Below are 686 nucleotides of genomic sequence, written 5' to 3' on the forward strand. Positions count from 1 at the left end.
GCATACTACATTAGAGTTCTATGGCATGGGGAGAATACAAACAAGTATGTGTTTAATTATCAGAACCTAAATAACATATTGGAATGTTTCCACTGATATGAAGGTCACTTGCCACCTCTGAACACAGAATAACAAGGTTTTCAAGATGGGCACTCAAAGACGTCTTTAAACATTTGGGGCTACAAACAAAATTAATTTCTTAAAACTACCTACATTTCCTAATTAACCAATTTAGTGATGGAAATCACGACCTTTAATAAAAGGCATCTGACATGAAGTTTCATAACTTACTGATCACTGTTGATGTGGTGAAAAACGACTGAAGTAGACACATAATCCTTTCATTAAATATAAAATGGATAACAACATGGTCAAAAGTACGTACAGTGTTGCTCTCTGAATTTCATCTTCTATAAACTCCTCATTTAAAGCAGTTGTGAGAGAACTGTGAAACATAGATGGAAGATGTAAAGCAGGATATAAAGCTTCTCCTTCTATATGAAAGTTTCTGTGAACAACAGTTACCATTAGAGTCCTGCCAGGTGATTTACCCGTAAGTGGATAAGAATAATTGTCAGACAAAAGCTTTTAATTAATCCCACTTTCAAAATTTCCTAACACAATGAGACCGAAATCTTTGTGACTGCAAATTGATACACTTTTTTTGATCAAAACTCCGGGGGGGG

The sequence above is a fragment of the Fulmarus glacialis genome, unplaced genomic scaffold (assembly GCF_000690835.1).
Source record: "Fulmarus glacialis isolate BGI_N327 unplaced genomic scaffold, ASM69083v1 scaffold9344, whole genome shotgun sequence".
Taxonomy (NCBI): Eukaryota; Metazoa; Chordata; class Aves; order Procellariiformes; family Procellariidae; genus Fulmarus; species Fulmarus glacialis.